Source organism: Cervus canadensis, chromosome 31 (genome assembly GCF_019320065.1).
Source record: "Cervus canadensis isolate Bull #8, Minnesota chromosome 31, ASM1932006v1, whole genome shotgun sequence".
NCBI lineage: Eukaryota > Metazoa > Chordata > Mammalia > Artiodactyla > Cervidae > Cervus > Cervus canadensis.
This window is the reverse complement of record NC_057416.1, coordinates 36670728-36684884: the sequence shown is the minus strand read 5'-3', so window position 1 is coordinate 36684884 and position 14157 is coordinate 36670728.

Here is a 14157-nt window from a genome sequence, read left to right as displayed (position 1 = left end):
AAGCTTTGAAAAGGCTGGCAGGATTAGGAAAAAAAAGAGAGGCCAGATCCCCCATAGGTCAGGGCAACAGAAATCTGTGACGAGGTTCCAAGTTCCCGAGGTGAGCTTGCTACATTCAAGCCTCCAGGAAAAGCTTCCAGTGGAGACTCTGTAAATTGTGTTTATTTATAAATGTACGCTTGCTGGGTGCGCACACTCACGGAAGCAGCCAGCACAGAGTGTGATAACGGCGATGGAGGGCGCTGATGGTGGGACTCTGATGACCACATGGACGTGGGGGTCCCAGGGGAGAAGACGCCCCCCTGGTTACAGGGAGAGGCAGGCAAACGACGTCTCTGGGGGTGCTTCCCCGGACACCAGGAACGGCAGTCGTGCTCATCTTGGCCTGGACTCAGATCCCAGGTCTGACCTCTGCACTACACCTCCCCCCAACCTGGTCAGCGAAGCAGCATCTTAATCTGGGAGAACCCTGCCCGGGGGGTGGGGTGGTGACAGGGAGAGTGAGGCCCCTAGCAGCCTGACAACCAGCACAGCCCGGGTTTCCATCTGCTGTTTCCAGGGAATTCCTAAAGGCAGCCCCCTTTTATTTTCAAAGTTTTAAGATGTGAATTATACCAAGAGATACCTGCAAAAACCCCCACCCTTCCAGGTCCGCCCCTGTCCTCTCCAGGGCGACTTTGCAGCTTCTCCACAGAACGAGGAACCTACTTCCCCTTCTCCGGTCTGGACTCCATACAACCCGGCTTTGGCCTCTAAGCTGCAGTGGGAGTGAAGTGAAGTGAAGCCACTCAGTCGTGGCAGACTCTTGGCGACCCTATGGACTGTAGCCTACCATGCTCCTCCGTCCATGGAATTTTCCAGGCAAGAGTACTGGAGTGGTATGCCATTTCCTTCTCCAGGGAATCTTCCTGACCCAGGGATCGAACCCAGGTCTCCTGCATTGCGGGCAGACGCTTTACGGTCTGAACCACCAGGGAAGCCCCCTTCCTGTGGGGGTGGCGTGTGCATTCCAAGCCCAGGCCTCAACCCACCTAGAGTATTTTCAGAGCTTCTCTTGGGGCCCCGCCCAGCTGCCCTGAGGACGGTCTGACGGAGGCTGAAGGGGCAGGTGGCACAGAGGGGACCCCTCCCAGCCCACCAACCCCTCACCTGGTGGGCTGGGAAACTCTGGTTCAGTCCAACCAACACCAGAGGTCCCACCCAGGTGAGGCAGCTATGGTTGCTGAGTAGGGTTGTTAGCTGAACAAAGGCTCATTGTTCTAAAGCAGTAAGTTCAGGGTTATAGGTTATGCATCAGAAGCCAACAGACATATATGGTCACCCTAGTTCTAATTGGCACTTTGCCTGTAACCATCCCTGTGAACTTGGGCGAGTCCCTTAACTACTGGGGTGAAATGTTAAGTGTAGAGTAAATACATTTTGTTAAGAGAATTAGCACTGATGGTATTAGTTTTTTTTTTTTTAATTGTCACTGCAATGAATCAGCAAAAATTCAGTGGCTTTGAAGAACACAGATGCATCCCTTACAGATCTGAGGTTGGGAGGTCTGGAAGGTCCCAAACCAGTCTCTCTGGGCTAAACTGCAGATGGTGACTGCAGCTATGAAATTAAAAGATGCTTACTCCTTGGAAGAAAAGTTATGACCAACCTAGACAGCATATTAAAAAGCAGAGACATTACTTTGCCAACAAAGGTCCGTCTAGTCAAAGCTATGGTTTTTCCAGTAGTCTTGTATGGATGTGAGAGTTGGACTTAAAAGTGAGTGCCAAAGAATTGATGTTTTTGAACTGTGGTGTTGGAGAAGACTCTTGAGAGTCCCTTGGACTGCAAGGAGATCCAACCAGTCCATCCTGAAGGAGATCAGTCCGGGGTGTTCATTGGGAGGACTGATGTTGAAGCTGAAACTCCAATACTTTGGCCACCTGATGCGAAGAGCTGGCTCATTTGAAAAGACCCTGATGCTGTGAAAGAATGAAGGCAGGAGGATGAGATGGTTGGATGGCATCACCGACTCAATGGACAGGAGCTTGAGTAAACTCTGGGAGTTAGTGATGGACAGGGAGGCCCGTTGTTGCTGCAGTCCATGGGGTGACGACTGAGCGACTGGACTGAACTGAACTGAGGGTTGGTTCCTTCCAGAAACCCTTGGGAAGAACCAGTCTCCTTGCTTTTCTGGCTTCTGGAGGCCACTCACTCCTTTGCTGTGACCGTTTCCTCCTGCTTCTGTTCACAACCCCCTTCCGGTCTCAGCGCCACACCCCTCCCCTGGCCCCGTCCCCTGCACCTGATCAGGCCCCCGCGTTGCACAAGTGCCAGGGTAATCTCGTCTCCAGACTCCTAATCACACCTGCAGTTACCTCCTCTGACATGTAAGACGACAGCCACAGGTCCCAGGACTAGGACGGGGCATCTCGGAGGCCCTGACTCAGCTCCCACGTTTCCAGGGACTCAGGTCATGTGCCCCCTGCCCTGATCCCAGGGAAAGAGCGACGCTCCCGCTCTGAAGTCAGCAGGTTGACCGGAGCGATTTCCATGGATTCCTGCGCTGTGACAACTGGGTATTCTTGACTTCTGTGCGGCCACAGCGGCTCCTGACCTATCGCGGGTCACGGCCTGAGGGGCGATGCGAGAATCAACGCTGCGGCTCCTTCAGGGCTTGCGTCCAGGGCCAGCGTTTCCCGGGGGCCACCCGGAGCCGGGCCTTTGGCCGGCAGGTGGCACGTGTCCTACAGAGCGCACCTGGGGTTTAGCAAAGGCCGCGGGAAAGCGAGGCGGAAACCGAGCGAGAGGGGCCACGTGAACTCCAGTCTGGGAGGAGGGATGTTCTAAATATAAGCTGTTCACGCAGGTGATGCGCTGCAGAGCAGCCCCCTGTGTGGGGGAGGGAGCAAGATGGGGAGAGAAGGGGAGAGAAGGGGAGGGACAGAAAGGAAGGGGCAGGGACGGAGGCAAGGGGAAGACCGAGAAACTGCTCAGTTTGGAAAAGAGAATCTTACAAAACCACGTACAGGCGGCTCAGGCCGACGAGGGCCCCCCACCCAGCCCACTGGCGCTTGTGTCCATCACCACCCCTCTGCTTTTCCCGTTAACTGCTTTTGGAGAAGCCTTTAGCCTCACGAGAAAAAATATCAGAATATTTTTTTAAAAAATGCATTTCTAGAAATGGTAGCTGTTTGCCAAGCTCAAATTGAATCAGGAAGGAAAACAAGAACTAGTAAGGGAGAATCAGGAACTAAAACTCAGACTTTCCTTCTTCCGGGATCCTTGACACATGAGGGTCCTGAGAAAGCATCCTTCCTGGGGACGACTCCCGTGGTGAATCAGAATGATAACAACAACAAAGATAATAGCAAGGAAAACAAGCTGAGCACTTCACGCGCTGTGTACTAGGCTAGGAACACTGTCTCTTCCATTACCTCGTTTGACCCTGAAATAACCCTGAGAGTTAAGCTCTGAGCATCCTTGCCTTAAGATAAAGGATAAGGAAGAGAGTCTTCCTGGTTCTCATGGGATAATGTCAGCCGTCCAGATAAGATTATATCCACACATCCTACAAGACCATTCAAACAACAAGGGAGTTCAAGTGAAAGTACCCTTAAAAACACTATACAGCATGTTGTCCTTGAAAGCAGAAGAGCGTCCTGAGACTTTAAATTGCACATTGAGTAGGAAAAGAAGTATCAGAAACAAATGTGAGACAGCTCTAGAAGTCCTGCGGAAGGGGAGGATCAGAAACGGCACAGGAAACGGAGGAGAGGAGCTGGGTACAGGCTACTTGTGGGAACACAGGAAAAACCAGCGCCAGACAGAGGGGCCCAGCTGGCGGAGGAAATGCTGAGAACCGCTCCGAGACCTGGTGGAGCTGAGCACTGGCTCAGAGGGACAGGAAAGCAAGGACGTGAAAGTGTCCAGAATTTGCGACGGAAATGTGGGGAGAGCACTTTCTAGAAGAGGGGGAGGAACTTGGCTATGATGGGGGAGGATGAAGCAAGAGGTAGAAATGAAGGATCCCATGGAAACAAAGCTTTCTATTAAGGGATCTTTCTGTTAAAGGATTTTTCTATATGAAGGATCCTATAGAAACAAAAGCTAGGGAAGTGGCTCAGATGGTAAAGAATCTGCCTGCAGTGCAGGAGACCTGGGTTCGATCCCTGGGTCAGGAAGATCCCCTGGAGAAGGGAATGGCTACCCAGTCCCATATTTTTGCCCGGAAAAATCCCATGAACAGAGGCACCTGGTGGGTTGTAGTCCATGGGGTTGCAAAGAGTCAGACACGGCTGAGAGACTCAGCACAGGCGTATAAAAACGATGCAGCCTCCGTAGAAACTGTTGATTCCTCAAAAAGCTGAACACAGAATTACCATAGTAGTTAGCAGTGTAATCACTTAAACAACCGAAACAGATATTCACACGCAAATGTTCATGCCAGTGAATCACAGCCCGGAAGTGGAAAAAACCTGTGTCCATCAAGAAATGAATGATAAACAAAACATGGTGCATATATACAATGGAACAGTATTCAGCCATAAAATGGAATGGAGTTCGGACACAGACTACAGCAGGGTGAAGCCTGACGTCATCGTGCTGAGTGAGATAAATACAGAGGACGGACACCGTGTGAGTCACTCACACGAGTGCTCAGATGGGCACGGTCACGGAGACGGAGGCAGCGCAGAGGGTAACGGGCGCTGGGGCAGAGGGGAGAGCGGAGCCGCTGCTTCCAGGCCAGAGAGCGTTCGTCTGGGGCTTCAGGAAACTTCAGAGATAGTGGGGAGGGCTGCATAACGCTGGTAGCGATTAATGCTACTGACCTGCACACCTGAAGCCATTCCAGTGGAACTCTTCTGCTGAAATGAATGTTACCAGGCGCTCACAGAAGCAACTTAAAATCCAGATGGAAACTGGGTTGGAGGCTGCCAGGGACTCAAGGGAGAGCAGGATGGGGAGTCAGCGCTTGGTTGAGCTCAGGCTTCCTTCGGGGAGGAAGCTCCTGGGACTGGGCAGAGGTGGTGGTACTAAATGCCACCCGGCCGTCACTTTCCAGTGGCTGAGCTTATGTTATGTGAGTCTTACCTCAATTTTTAAAAGCACTTGTAAAGTAAATGCTAAAATGATCAGAGAAACAGATCACATCGAAACAGTAAATACATAATATCATACACACAAAAAGTATAACCTAAAATTATATGACAGATTTAACACCAAAGTTATTAGTCACATCAACTAATATAAATGGAATGGGCTCATCTGTTAAAAGAAAGAGGGTTTCCAAGTGGCTTACAACACAAACCCAATGGTACGATATGCACAAGGGACACGGTTATCAGTAACTATACATCAATAAAATAGCAGCTACCTACACAAAGCAGAAACTACACTGATCGGTGATTTTAATATGCTACTCACAGTCCAAGACAGAGCGTGAATGGAAAACATTTAAAAATTCAGAAGAACTGAAACAAAACAAGCCACAATCAATCAGGTAGAAGGCACAGCTATATATCAAAATTTACACCCTAATACAAAACTAAAAATAGCATATGTTCATGGCAGCACTATTTACAATAGTCAAGACACGGAAGCAACCTAAGTGTACATTGTTGGAGGAATGGATAGAGAAGGTGTGATACATACATACAATGGAATATTACTTGGCCATAAGAAAGAATGAAATAATACCATTTGCAGCAACATGGATGGGCCTAGAGATCATTATACTAAGTGAAGGAAGTCTGACAAAGAAACACAGATACCATATGATATCACTCTTATGTGTAATCTAAAATACAACACAAATGAACATATCAATGAAGCAGAAACAGACTTACAGGTAAGGAGTAAAGACATGTGGTTAACAAAGGGGGGAGGAGGGGAAGGAATAAATTGTAAGAACAGGATTAGCAGATACTAACTGCTATATATGAACTAGATAAGCAACAAGGACCCACTGGATAGCACAGACAGCTCTATTCAATATCTTGTAATAAAACCTATGATGGAAAAGAATCTGAAAAAACACATACAAAACTGAACTGCATTGTTGGACACCTGAAATGAACTTAAGTTTGCAAATCAACAGTATTCGAATTAAAATATTTTTTGAAAAATTTATACCCTAAAATAGAGAAAAATCACTTCTTCTCAGGAGCACATGGAATCACCATGGAGGCTGCTCCCATGGTCACAGGGGTTTCAACAGGCAGAAGCAGGACACTGATACCAAACATTTCACAGTCACTCAACAGGCTCTTCAACCATTAAAAATACCTGTGGTAAATAAGTCTTTGGTTAGAGCAGAAATGGAAATTTTAACTGCAAAATGTCTTTTAAATTATGATAATGGAAATGCTATATATCACTGTATTTCCTACTTTAAATAGTGATAGGAAGAAAAAGTAATAACATTAAATACTTAATAAATAAGGGCAAATACTTGTGAATAAAAGTAATTAGATTTCCAGCTCAAATGGTAGAAAACGAAAAATTCACCAATCTAAAAATGCATAAGAAAGATGGCAATAAAAAATTAAAGAAGAAATAAACAGAAAAACATACATCAAGTCACAAATTCTTTGAAAAGAGCAATGAAATATAAAAACCAGTATCTAACCTAATCAAGCGAGACCTGGGAAAATGCGCAAATAAAGTAAGTGTTAAAGGGGGAAAAGCCATTAAAGACAGTAAACAAAAACTGTAAGAACTTAATTTGTACAATTTTATGCAAATAAAATTTTCAATGCAGACAGAATATATAATTTCCTAGGAATACGCAATTTAAAAACATTGACCCCAACACTGTATATAACCAGTGTCCTTAAAGGAAATAGAGGAATTTGTTATAGATCTATTCCACAAGAAGTACTGAATCAAATAGTTCTATCAGGAATTTTTCAAAGTCCAGATAATTCTAATACTCTAAAATATTTTTAAAAAGGAATTTTCAAATTATTTTTGTGAACCAAGAATAACACTAATGAATAAACACAGAAAGTCAAACCAATTTCACTTACAAACATTGATAAAACTTTTTTTTTAATTAGCAGATAGAAACTAACAATTTATTTAAAAAGGATGAATGGTGACCAAGTTATCTAGGTTTGACCTAGAAATACAAAATGGTTACAAATTAGGAAATCTGTCTACATAATACAACATGTAAATAAAGTTAAGGAAGAAAATTCTATGATTATCTCCATGGTTACACAAAAGGCTTTACAACAAAATTTCTTGCTGATAAGAAGACTTAATAGGAACTGCAAAAACTTTAACATGATAGAAAACACACACCTTGGTACTGAAGTCAAAGTCTGAGTTATTGTAGGAACGTTTGTGAGGGGAAAGTCGAAGGTGCCCAAGGACAGCATTACTGTGTTCTAGGAAGCAGAGCTGCCAGATAAAACACCAGACACCCACTTCAATTAGAATTCTCCAAATGTTGCATGGGACATGCTCACACTGAGAAACTATCTGCTACTTGAAATTTAATTATGCATCCTATATTTTTCTCTGCTCAGTCTTGGCAACCGTAGGTATTAACCAATGAAATAAGGCAAGAGAAAACGATTAGAAGCATAAAAACTGGAGAAGAAATGATAGGGGTTCACTGTATTAATTTTTCAAATTTTCCAAAGATAGAAGTTTTCATAGCAAAAAAAAAAAAAAAAACCATGTTGGGAGAAATAAAGACTCTGAAGCAATAGGAAAGCGCTCTGTCCAGGGTCATAGAGCGGGTACAGAGAACAGTGGAGGCGGCATTTGGCCGGGGTCTCTCGGGCTCCGAGCTCGAGCTATTGACCCCCACGCCACGTCACTCCCCTGCTCTCGGTGGAGATGGTCTGTGACCCAGCAGTGCGGGAGTCGTCCGCACATGGTCTTCAGTTCGGAATGCACCTTCACTGCCCGCTCTCTGAAGCAGCTTTCTTGCCAGGTGGCGTGAAGCTTCGTCCGTGGAGGCGCTGGAGGAAGATGACAGAGAACCCTTTCTGGATCCACGAGCTTGTTCTGCAGGCCGGGCCACGTGCTGGCCCAGCGCCCGCCTCCTAGGGCCTGAATCCCCGGCAGCTCCTGGTTCCCGCGGGAGCCTGGCTCCGGGGGTGGATGCATCGGCTCCTGCGGGACGGGTGGATCATCAGTGTCCGCTCCTACAGCCCACGGTGGTCACAGCACGCAGTGGGCAGCCCCTTCTTCGAGAATCCCCTTGGGCCGTTTGCCCCATGAGACGCTCTCCCTGGCTCGTCCAAAGAACAGCTGTCCAGCACGTTCTAGAGACGCAAGTCCAGGAGTTTCCATGGGCACAGAGCAGACCGCTGTATCTCCCCAAGGCCTGCATTTAAACCCGGGGGGAGAGAAGGACTCCTCCCTGGATGCCTGGCCTCAGCCTTAGGGTAGTGGCTGCACCTTACATCTGCTCCTTCTAATTTCTTCTGAGCGTTCCTTACCTTTTCCGTGTTATTCCAACCTTCTGTTACAGTTAGTCATTTTTAAATCTACATTCTCCCTGATGGACTTACTATGTGGTTTCTCTCCTGATTGAACCCTGACTGATACAGTAATCAGCCTTGTGGCTCTGGGCATGGACCTTTAGGTTCACAGCCTGGCTCTATCACTTAAGTGTGGCCTGGGGCAAGTCATTTGTCGAGGTTAAATGAAATAATGCATCTGAATGTTTGGCACAGATTGTTTCCAACAAACACTAGTTTTCACCATTGTTAACTGGCACCATTATTTTATCCAACAAGCTTACTGAGCCTCAGAAGTCGAGACTGAAAGCCCCTGTTAGGTAAATGGGCATCCAGGCAGATACAACTGTCTAGTTCCAGAATTGAGTAGGGCTTTGGGGAGAATATGCTGCCTGGAAAGTGGGCTGTGGATGCGTTCAGTTCAGTTCAGTCACTCAGTTGTGGACTCTGCGACTCCATGGGACTGCAGCATGCCAGGCTGTGCTTTCAAGGAGAACCAAAATTCCCAGACTGAGCTTTCATCCACCCCTGAGCGTGTGTGTGTGTGTGTGTGTGTGTGGTTAGTCGCTCAGGCAGGTCTGTCTCTTTGTGACCCCATGGACTGTTGCCTGTCAGGCAGGAATACTGGAGTGGGTTGCCATTTCCTCCTCCAGGGGGTCATCCCAACCCAGGGATCGAACCAGAGTCTACCGTGTCTCCTGCATTGCAGGTGGATTCTTTACCACTGAGCCACAAGGGAAACCTCCTGTCCATGGGCATGTCCCTTATTATGGGGGTAGAACCTGTTTGGAAGTCTTGGGGTCATCTACAGGTTGTCATTAGCCAGCTACAGATGGCCCAGCAGCCAATCTCTCCATGGGGTAAACTCTAAATCAGGGCTGCAGGGTGCAATCTTGTTTCCAGGTCTCCCTGGGGACAAAAAGGAAGGAGACCCAGGTTGTCATCCTATCACCTTGCTTTTAACAGCTCTAGAGGAGCTAGGAGAGGAATTAAGATCCTGATTTCAAAGGAAGAAGCCAAAACAAAAATTCAGCACAGACTTGCTCTTTGGGTTGAACCATACACTCTTTTCATTAAGTCTTAACTTTCAGTTAGCTCCCTGTCATACTTTTAATTATTTTTATTGGAATTTTTCTCTGAAGCTATTCAGTAGTACTGTCTTAAATGTACAGGTTGAAGTAATACTTGGCTGTACTGTTTGTGGGTATTATTGGCAGTGAAAGTCGCTCAGTCGTGTCCGACTCTTTGCGACCCCATGGACTATACAGTCCATGGAATTCTCCAGGCTAGAATACTGGAGTGGGTGGCCTTTCCCTTCTCCAGGGGATCTTCCCAACCCAGGGATCGAACCCACGTCTCCCGCAGTGCAGGAGGATTCTCTACCAGCTGAGCCGCCAGGGAAGCCCTGTTACTGTCAGAAGAAAAAATATTTATTGGGTAAATGAATCATTTCTGGGTGGTTGGTGTGCTGGAGACTTGACCTGTAAATGAGTTTTCATTGATCTGCTATCATGTGCTGTGTGAATGTGTGGAAAACTCTCTACTTAATATGAGTCTAGAGCAGTGCTGTCCAACAGATGACGGAAATGTTGAGACGTGTGTGTCACGCAGCTAAGAAACAGGATTTCTCGTTGCATTTAACTTGAGTTTAAACGGTCACGTGTGATTAGTGGCCACCGCATCAGTAGCCACTCTTCTAAAGGACAGAGACATAATATAGGTGAGCTAAATGACCCTGCTGACCTCCACATGCAGGTGGGGGGCTGTCTGAGCGGCCCTCTCTGAGATCCTTCTAAGAGTTACAAGACAAAATTAGCACCCAGTGGAGGAACTGAAATATATGCTAAAACGTAACTGTTCCTAGGCCAGTTTCTCAAGGTCACACATCCAGTGAGGGGCAGAGTAGGGCATTCAAGGGACTTCGCAGGCGGCTCAGTGCTAAAGAATCTGCCTGCAATGCAAGAGATGTGGATTCGATCCCTGGGTCAGGAAGATCCCCTGGAGAAGGAAATGGCAACCCACTCCAGTATTCTTGCCAGGAGAATCCCATGGACAGAGGAGCCTGGTGGGCTACAGTCCACGGGGTTGCAAAAGTCAGATATGACTTAATGACTAAACAACAACAACAACCAAGCGAGTTAAAGCCCCTCTGGACCTCAGAATCCCCGTTCGTATCCGTTTAAGAGCAGGGGTCTGTGAGGCCATGTACAGTGAGCACTGCCCAGGGTAGCATCCACCTCAGACCCTGTGGTTCTGCTGGCAAGATGCCCCCTCGGTGGGGAGAAGTGCTGAAAATGACCTGGGCCGGAGCTCATGGCTGAGAGCACCTAATGGCACTCACTGCCTCTCTCTCTCTGTCCATCTGACATGTAGTTACTCATTAAACAGCTGCTCGGGTGCCAGGTTCGTGGCCAGCACCTGGCAGGCAGCTGAGCAAGCTCCCTGCCCCTGAGGAGCAAAGTGCAGTGAGGGTTATAATCCGGCTCCACAGCAGATCCGCCAGTGAGGAAGCCCTGTCTCCACTCCAGCGACATTGCCGGCCATGGGATTCATCTTCATTCACGCAGTGCATGAGCACTCGGCTTTACGCTTCTGAGCTTCATGAGCTTGGTCGGTGTGGATGAGTTTCCACAAGTCTGATTAACTCAAAGATATTGGCAAGATCCTGCTTTGGGCCAAGAAAGGGTAAATTCCATGAGGAAATGCTACCCAGAGGGACGCCCTGGATAGGGGTTGCCAGATAAAAAACAGGATGCTCAGGTGGATTTGTTGTCGTTCACTGGCTGTTGTGTCCGACTCTCTGTGAGCCCATGGACTGCAGCACGCCAGGCTCCTGTCTCCTGGAGTTTGCTCAAATTCATGTCCACCGAGTTACGGATGCCATCCGACATCTCATTCTCTGCCCCCGCCCCCTTCTCCATTTGCCCTCAGTCTTTCCCAGCATCAAGGTCTTTTCCAATTTCAATTTCTGGTAAACAGTCAAAACATTTTACGGCTTAAGTATGTCCCAAATACTGCATGGGACATGCGTACACCCCAAAAGTATGTTTATTCATCTGCAAGTAGGATATAATTGGGAATTCTCTATTCTATCTGGCAACCGCACCCCGGGGGGCTAAAGGGTCCCCCGAAGACGCCCTCTTCCAGGCCACACGCCTCCCAAGGATGCTGGTGGCGCGGCCAGAACCCCGTCCTGGCTGGGGAGGAGGTAACTCTAGTCGATGCAGAAGGGGCCGGTGGTCCTGACGGAGGGACAGGGAGGCCCGGCTCAGGTCTGAGGCCGCCAGCGCTGAGACGGGCCCTCGTCCACCTCCAAAGGCCCCCCCCACCAGCTGCTGGCACACCTTTCCCTTCACAAGGGTGCAGCCCGGAGGCCTCCCTTCTCGGGGTGGGGGGACGGGAAGGGGGTGCGCTGACCAGGCCGCGTTCCACCGAGCAGGCCGCGGCCGACCTCTGGCCCGGGGGAGTGGGGCCTGTGCGGCCTAGCGGGTGACCGCGGCGGCAGTCCTCAGGCTGGGCCTCCGCGCGGCGTCGTCCTGGGCCTGGCTTCCGGCCCGGCCGGGCGCTGAGCTCCGGGGCGGCCTCGGGGCTGGCAGGCCCCAGCGGGCGCTGAGCCCGGGGACCCCCGGGCCTGGAGGGTCGGCGGCCGGGCTCGTCCGTGCGGCTGGGCCGGCGAGGCGCTTCTCATGCCAGCCGCGCGGCACCGTCGGGGCGCCTGGGGGCTCGCGGTGGCGGAGCTGGGCCCCAGGTGGGCCCTCGTCCAGACGGCGGCGCTCGGCCCCCCAGCCCGGGGGGCACGGAAGGAGGGCGGGCGCCGGCGTCTGAGCGTGGGGATTCGGAGCAACGGTGTCACCTCTCTGGTCCTACGGCCCGGCCTCTGCCGGCCGTTCTCTCGGGCCCCCGTGCCCCCCGCGCCCCCCAGCCCACCTCCCCACTCACCTGAGGCCGGAGGAGCAGACCATCGAGGCAGCTGTGGGTGGAAGGCTCTCTCTGGACGCGCTGTTGCGTCTCCTCCCGGAGGCTCACTCACCAGCCCTGGACTCCGCTCTCCTTAGGTTGCTAGAGCCTGGTTCCCTTTCTCTCCTAAGCGCGACTCATTGAAACCAGCAGCTGGTCTGCCGGCCGGCCGCCCCCAGCTCATCCGCGCCCCGGCTCCTCTTGCTTCACTGTTCATGTTTCTGCCCTCCCGCCTGCTGCATTTACACCCTTTTCTTCTGCTGCGTCCGCTCCCAAGTCTCAGGGCCGTTTCTGCCGCATGGCCTCCCGGTTAGGGCAGCGTCTTAGCAACCAGGGTGTCTCCGCACAGGGTGCCCGGGAGACGGGACCCCCAGACCCCCAGACCCCAGCCCTGGCACCCAGTTTGCCGGGACAGAGGCCGCAAGCTTTCTTTCCCCTGGTGAAACACCAGGGTCTGTCTTGACCTTGTACAATTTTTTTTTTAATAACTGCTGTGTAAGATCTTACAATCTTACATTTCATATAGTTCATCTGCTCCATTTCCCTGCCTGATGAGATTTTTTAAAAATTCTGTCATTTAGTATAATCATTCTCTCCCAGCCTTAGGACACACACATTTTTAATAAACTTGCCTTTTGTAGCTTTAGTCAAGTTATTCATTAAAAGCTGAACAGATGGGGCCAAAAGGCAAGCGTTGCAGCAGGATCCGCTAGGAGCTCTTGTGCCTTTAATTAGCACCATCCAAGTGGCGACAGCCCTCCAGCTGTACTCAGGTCCTGATCAGACTCCTCCATCTTGCCCAGACATATTTCACTAAAGACCCTGTTAAATTTTGTTAGGGCTCAGATAGCCTGCCTACTGTATTCTTTTAATCTGCCTAATCTTAATAATACAAAATCCAAAATCAATGTGTCTGAAGTGGTTTGTTCTCGGCATCCAAGAACTGCTGCTTCCTTATGCCTCTGAAGCCGTGGCCGGAGTTAAAGGCAAGCCCGATGCATGGGGCTCGTGAGCTCGGCAGGAGGCGGGTCTGGGCCTGCCTCCCAGACTTCCTGCTGCTCACAGGTGCCCAATAAAGGCTGACTCAGCAGTCTCTCTGGCCACGCCCACAGTGTGGAAGAGACTTAATCCAGAGATGTTTTTAGAGTTGTTGCTGTTTTCATTATAATATCTTAATTGGCCCTGCATTTTTGTTTCGTCTCATATACTTTCATCTTTCAAAAATGATCTCTTTAGTTCCTTTGGTTCTAATATTAATTGTGCAATAACCAGAGTATGACAAGATACACAAAACCCCTACCTCCAGAAGACACCCAACTGGGCAATGAGGATTCTTGCCTTGTTTCTGAATTTTTAAAATCAAGATATCATCAACATATAACGCGTTAACTTTCATGTGTATGATATGACTCCATATTTGTGCATGAGGATTCACATTTGGAGGAATTTTGGTGGCAGCCAAGGCCCTCCCCCGCCCCCAGCCATCCGTCCCTGTGAGATTCACTCTTCCTAGATCTCTAATATTCAGAAGTTAAATGATTGGGGTGGAATTTTATTTTTCTCGTTTTCCAAGTCAACAGATGTTATGTTGGGCGTTGAGTTGGGTTCCCAGGACCTGCATGCACGTCTGAGCCTCTTGCCTGGGAAGGCGACAGTCACCTCTCCACCCCTCGGTGAGCGAAGACATTCGCATTCTTGAAATTACTTCAAACAGCTTCATCCTTCCATCCCCAGAGCCCCC